Genomic DNA, 7,398 nt, shown 5'->3' on the forward strand with positions numbered 1-7,398 from the left:
AAAATGCTTTAGAAGTAAAACATTACATGAAATAATTATAATTTATATGAATAATAATTAGTTTGGGTCCTTCAGACCTTGGTGTCCTACACCAGTGAACCAAGTAGGATATCTCAAATCTACTTCTAACCATTAACTACATTAATAAATAAATGACTGCTTGATATGAATGCTCTTCCAGGACTAACAAAAGATACTGACCCAGGAACACATCTTACGGAAATTACATAGAAAGAGGGATGCAGATTTCAGGGTTTAGACTGTAAAAAAGATACTGCATATGTCTTTTGTAAGTCTGCAACTGTTAATCCTGTTAGTGATGCTGAAAATGTATGCATTAAATAAAAAAACTGAAAATCAGCACTTCAGTTTGGGAGTTCTCAGCGAAATAAGGCAACTAGTAAAGCTGCAAGACGCCATATTACTGGTACCTCAATTCAAACTGCCTCAAAAAATAACAAAAGCATGACGTATTCATGCAAAATAGGCATAAACAGTGAACACGAACTTGATGTCAAAGTTCGCTAACAGGGATGTTTATGACAGTTGCTAAGTGACCATACATGTCCAAACTGAATCTGAACTTTGGCAGTCCAGTTTCAACAAAACCTCTTCAAATGGACGCCACACAAAAGCCGAATTTATGGGAGGGCAGCCATTCAGAAACTGTTTGTAACCAAGGCCCAAACGATGCATTAAACAAAAACAATGGAAAAAATGGTCCAGTGACTCATGTTTTACCGTATTTCCTGCATTCAGGCGGGTTTATCTTACGAGAAAGCCAAAGGATGCCTGCAGCTTGCAATATCGGCTGCCAGCTGTGATCTGTAAGCGTACGGGCTAGGTCTCACACAAATCCTTAGGTACTTGGTCCGCAGGATCATGTAACGGTGACCCAGGATCACAAACGCCGTTCTAGTGTAATGTTCCCATATACGGCTAGAGTTCGAGAGTGAATTTAAGAAAGCCAGAATCATGAAACCAAATGAAGCCAAACCAAAACATCATCAAACCATTAGAGAAAGTTCTGAAGAGCATAGATTCATATCTCTTTTTCTCTAACTCACAAAGAATCATGTGCTGAAGCTTCTATTAAAACAAAGTGTTGCCTTCACATCATTAGATAGACAGACAGACAGACAGATAGATAGGCAGCTAGATAGATAAATCAGATTGGTTTCATATGGCCATACAATTTCTGTCCGTGAAACTGAATAAAAGCATTGGTAAAAGCAACTGGTGGTCATCTATAGCTGTCTATCTATCTATAGATTCATAGATTTATTATTGATGCTGTATTTTATATATATATATATATATATATATATATATATATATAGTTACATTTTTATTATGTTTTATTGATTGTCTTGTTGAATACTTAATATTATATTATGCATAAAATAATAAAAATGTATATTATGAAAATATTTTTTGTACAGCCTTTAAATTATGCTTAATCCTTGTATATGTTACTGAGAATCAAATAGGACTTTGTGTATTGTTATGGAAATTAGAATTTTAGAATTTTCATTTATGCAATGTAATATATGTCTTTATGCAATATATATATATATATATATATGAATACATGTATGTATGAGGTTACTGGTTTCATTCTCGACGTCTGTGTCTCAGTCTGCTATTATTTTGGTGCATGGGGCTTGTCTCTGTCTCTGTGTCTGTCAGTGGGTTGGTCTCCTGTGCCTGCTGTGCTGATAATCAGTGGATGGCTGTAGCTGGCTCAGTTCAGCAGGAACAGGGGTCTGGTCTTCTCTCTGGGGTCTTATGCTCCATGCACACTGAAACACAGAGAGAGGACTGTACACACTACTGCTGCTCCACACTACAAGTCACAGGTATGAAAACATAAATTACATGTCATTTATCATGACACAATGATGTAATATTCACATTTTGCCCAGACAGTAGTTAAATATTATTGAGCAATTTAAATAAATTCAATTGTGTGAATATGTATTGTCAATTTTAACACTACAAATAAAATTACTTTAAAAAATATCTTACCTGTGCGTTTCCATTTTTTTATCAGCATCTGAAATAATAAATGGTAATAAATTTGGTATTTTAAAATATTAAAATTATTATTTTAAAGTATTAAAATTGATTTATTTAATATAAATATATTTCATTATATATATTAATAATTTATATTTATTACAATTAATATGTGTGTTTATCATATTATATGTGCATTGTCTTCTACGGTTCAGCTTTTCTTCTTTTTCTTAATATAAGAAATGATCTGAAATACAATACAATTTTTAATTATATAAAAAATTATATTTTATCAAATGTAAATCATTTACAAAAATAAAATAGTTTACATATAAAACTGAGACAAACAGTATGTATATATATATATATATATATATATATATATATATATATATATATATATATATATATATATATATATATATATATATATATATACAGTGCCCTCCATAAGTATTGGAACAGTAAAGACAAAATTGCTCTGTTGGCTGTGGAGTCAAGACATTTACAAATATGATTAAAAGATGAATATGAGACAAAACTACAGAATGTCACATTTTATTATTAGCCGTTTCAACACATACATGTTTTACCAAATAAAAAGAACAGCACTTTTAGAGTTCATCCCACTCATTGATGTGAGCATAAGTATTGGGACAGTTGAACATAAGGCAGATATAAAAGATTAAAAGCTATTATTTAGTTGCAGATCCCTTGCGCACAATCACAGCAGTGAGTCTGTGACCCGTAGACATCACCAGACTCTTGGTCTCATCCTTTGAAATACTTTTCCCAGCCTTTAATGCAGCCAATTCCAATTGTTGCTTGTTTTGGGGAGTTTCTGCCTTTACTCTCCTCTTCAGCTGGAAATTCATGTTCAATCAGATTTAAATCTGGAGATTGACTTGGGCAATATAAGACTTTCCATTTCTTTGCCCTTATAAATGCCTTGACTGACCTGGCAGGGTGTTTTGGGTCACTGTCCTGATGCAATATGAAGCACTTCCCAATGAATCTGGTGGCATTTTCTTGAATATTGGTAGGCAAGATGGTTTTGTACCCTTCCAAATTCATTCTGCTACTGTCATCATACATTAAGTCATCAGTAAAGTTGAGAGGGCCTGTTCCAGAGGCAGCCATACATGCCCATGCCATGACACCACCTCCACCATGCTTTACAGATGAGGCTGTATGCTTGGGATCATTGCAGTTCCCTTTTTTTCTCCACATTCCCATCACTTAGATAAAGGTTCATCTTTGTCTCATCGGTCCATAAACACAGTTCCAAAACTCTTCTGGCTCACCTTTGTGCTTTTTTGCAAACTCTAATCTTGCCTTTCTATTTTTGGTGCTGGTCAGAGGTTTGCATCTTGCTGTGTAGCATCTGTAATTCTGTGTCAAAGTCACCTGAGGACAGTAGATTGTCAGAGCATCACCCCAGCTTTCTGGAAGTTGTTGGTGATTTTACAGACACGTCTTTTAGGGTTCATTTTCACAGCTTTTATGATTTGTCTGTCATCAACTACTGTTGTTTTCTCAGCCGATCAGGTAGTTGTTGGTTGCTGGTGTCGCTGGTATATATATATATATATATATATCATATATAAAATTATTTTAAATAAAACAGATATATTTAATATATTTATATATTAATTGAGAATATATATTTAATCTGATGGCACTGGTTAAATAAATAGGCCAACTTAATATAATAAAATATATTTAAAATATATATTAAAATCAATCGAGAAAAATATATAACAGGAAAAAAGAATGGTTGGTTTAGTTTAGTATGGTTTCTTGTCTGGAAACATTTTTACACAAGGGGTGTGAGGGGTAATGAGCAACTTAAATATATCTGCTAAAAAACTTATCAGTAGCAAGCAGGATAATAAATACCTCTCACTCTGACACATTGAAGTTCATCCTCCAACATATCCCACTAATTGTGGCTCTGTTTCAAAACCTAGTGAGCTGCTTACAGAGGCACCATCTTAACTCCCGACATTAATATTTTCTTATAAGCATCACATATAACGTTTTCCTTCATTTCCTTTCTTTTCAGAGGGCTTGGACAAGCAGACATCTATTTGTGAAACTAGCGTTTGCTATTTGCATTGCAGAGAATGTCGCAAGTTTCTTTTCAGTCTATTCTTAGAAAGAAATGCTGTAAGTGTTTTTTTCAGAAACTTCTCACCACCTGTTCTCTCCGTTTGTTCATCATTTTTCTGCTCCTGTGTCTCGTTCAGTTCTCTGTGAATTTCTCCAAACGGTAAACAGTGAAATGTGTCAACAGCTTTCTTTCTTTTTTCCAGCTGCCATCGCGGGCCAAACAAGTGGAAAATACAGCAAGTGACCATGGAAACCCAAAGACATACACAATACATACAAATACAGATATTTCAATGTTTGATCATCTAACCACAAGAGTCGCTTTAGAAATCACTTCTAAGAATAATCCTTGCAGAGAGCGGCCTGTGACCGGTTTACTGCCAGCATTAACAAACAATAGCTACAAGATATAGGCCATGTTCCTCTAAAGATTGAGTTTTTACAAATGTTCCAACAAAAAGAAAAATCTCATTAATATAGTAATAAATCAATTAATAACAAATTATCAAATTAATTATTATTCATTTTATTTTATTAATTTATTAATTGTTACATTATTTTATATTATTAATTTAATTTCCGTTTTTTGCAATTTATTACATTTATTAATAATTAAAAATAATTAATAGTGTATGAAAACATTGTATGACATATTTAACATATGATATATTGAAATTTTATATGTTATATATAAAATCTAAATTTAAATAATGTAATAATTATAAATATGCATATCTCCTTTATATGCACACACACACACAAACATGTTTCATATATATATATATATATATATATACACATATTTATATACATATAAAACATGTTTGTATTTTTAAAATGTTTATATTTAACGATATTTGCTCTGCTGATTATTCTAAAATCTGATTATTCTCTTATAAATATTTTTGCTTTCATTTTTTGAAAATAAAAAATGAAATTAAAATTAATAAATTTAATATACATATTTCAATGTATATTTTCACACATATATTGAAAATTAATAATTCTAATTATTTATTTTGTTTATTTTTAAATTTTTTAAATACTTTACTTTTTTTTTTGAACAATGTGTTTATTGTTTTTGATTATGCAAGACAGGTAACAGAGAAACACATTTCCATTTCGTCTCAGTTATTTCCCACCCCAACAAGAGAACATCACTCTCTTGTCCCCTATAGAAATACACAAAATTCTCATACAAGAGACAATTTAAATGCAAAACAAATATTGCAAGGTAATACTTTCCTTTTTTTTTTTTTTTTTAAATATCTAAATATAATCTCAATAAATTTGAATTGCATAATTTTTACATTAAAATAATATTATATAAATATATATTTTACTTTTAGAATTTATAAACATTTATTTATAGGCTATAATGCGTTAAAACTGATGTGTATATAATGTGTGTGTGTGTGTGTGTGTGTGTGCATTAGGCCTATATAATATTGTAATATAATAAATATTTAACTTGTTTATATTACAAAATTATACACAGTTTATAAATATTATTTTTAATTAATTTTGTTTAACTATATATTTAATAAAATAATGTTTAAAATAAAAAAATACATATACATATATATATATATATATATATATACACACACACACACACACAAGGAAACAATAAGTAAAATGTTTGGATGCATAATGGTGATGAGAGTTAGATTTTTTTTTTAATGTGTTTAATTAATGCAGTATAATTTATACTTTAATGCAAAATATATTACAATATAGAACCTATTTTTAAAATATTATATTTCAACTTTTTAAATGATAAATAATTAAAAGGAAAAACTAATATTGTATCTATGTTTCTGTGTTTGCATTCTATTAGATATGATGAAATATTCCACTAGGCGCTGTTTAAAGACTGAATGTATCTGAATGAGCGAGGTGTGTGTGTTTAGTCCAGCAGGTGTAGACGCTTCTTCTTCTGCTGCTGCTCCTCATGAGAACAAGAGCGTCGGATGTTTGCTCACACTAAAGCTGTCTCCATGGCAACGAAGAAACCCGTCTATCAGCGCGAGCAGATGGCTGCGTCAGTGCTACAACTGACATCATCGCACTTCCTGCTTCTCAGACGACTTTACCGGCGGGGAACTTCTCTCGTTATTACTCAAGTGAACTTCTTGAGCTCTTTTACCTTTAATAACGTGCTTCAGCAGCGCCTCTCCACACCTCTGCAGGTTTACGACAGACGAGAGCCGGGTCACCATGGCAACATTACAGGTAAACAGAGAGCGAGGCTCACAACAAGCCCACAGACACAGAGAAGCCTGCATAAATTAAAAATTAACTTTTTAAATTATTATATCCAAATATAATTTGTTTATATTTAAGCATTTTTTATTTAAACATATTTTACCTACAAAATGTATGTATAGCCTATAATAATATATTAATATATTAAAGCCTCCAGGGCGGATCAGGAGACTCGGGAGACCAAGGTGGATCAGGACACTCAGGAAGTCATGGCGGTTCAGGAGACACGGAAGGCCATGGCGGATCATGAGACACAGGAGGCCATGGCGGATCAGGAGACACGGGAGGCCATGGCAGGTCAGGGAACTTGGATGGCCATGGCGGTATTATTCTTTTGGGAGCCCAAGGTGGATCAGGGAACTCAGTGGCCTTGGCCCTTGGCCTGGCCACACAGGCAGAGACTATATGGCCCCCCCCAAAAATTTTTTTTGGGATGTTCCCCTCTAGGGGCCAAACTGGAGGAGCAGGCTCTGTGGGGCGTTCAGGAGGAGCGGGCTAAGGAGGGCGCTCTGGAGGAGTGGGCACTGGAGGGCGCTCTGGAGGAGCGGGCACTGGAGGGCGCTCTGGAGGAGCGGGCACTGGAGGGCGCTCTGGAGGAGCGGGCACTGGAGGGCGCTCTGGAGGAGCGGGCACTGGAGGGCGCTCTGGAGGAGCGGGCACTGGAGGGCGCTCTTGAAACGTGAACTCTTGGGGGCGCTCTTGAAGCAAGGAAACTGGGGGGCGCTCTTGCAGCGTGGACACTTGAGGGCGCTCTCGCAGTGCGGATACTTGAGGGCGCTCTTGCAGCGCGGACACTTGAGGGCGCACAGGAGGCGCGGAGCTGGACGGAACCAGCGGAGACGAAGGAGAGCTGGACGGGATCAGCAGGGGCTCTGGAGGACCGGACGGAACCAACGGAGAAACAGAAGAGTACTTGCGAGGAGCAGGCACTGGAGGGCACTGGCGAGGAGCAGGCACTGGAGGGCACTGGCGAGGAGCAGGCACTGGAGGGCACTGGCG

Source organism: Barbus barbus (genome assembly GCF_936440315.1).
Source record: "Barbus barbus genome assembly, chromosome: 3".
NCBI lineage: Eukaryota > Metazoa > Chordata > Actinopteri > Cypriniformes > Cyprinidae > Barbus > Barbus barbus.